We start from the raw sequence: 218 nt of genomic DNA, 5'->3' as shown, positions 1-218 counted from the left end.
GGCCTGCTCGGTGTGGAGCAGCATCTCCGCTCGCACGCTCGTTTTTTAAAGCGCTCCAGCCCGAATTGCGCGCCCAGTGACGTCAGCGCAGCCCGGCTTCCCAGGCACCCCCCGCCCGGCCCCACTTTCCCTCCTCCGGCTCCCTCCCTCCTCTCCCGAGTCCGGGGCCGGAGGCAGCTGGCGGCGCGAGGAGCAGGCCGTTCTCTGCGCTCCGACTT

Source organism: Myotis brandtii, unplaced genomic scaffold (assembly GCF_000412655.1).
Source record: "Myotis brandtii unplaced genomic scaffold, ASM41265v1 scaffold82, whole genome shotgun sequence".
In the NCBI taxonomy this organism is placed as follows: Eukaryota; Metazoa; Chordata; class Mammalia; order Chiroptera; family Vespertilionidae; genus Myotis; species Myotis brandtii.
This window is presented reverse-complemented; position numbering follows the sequence as displayed.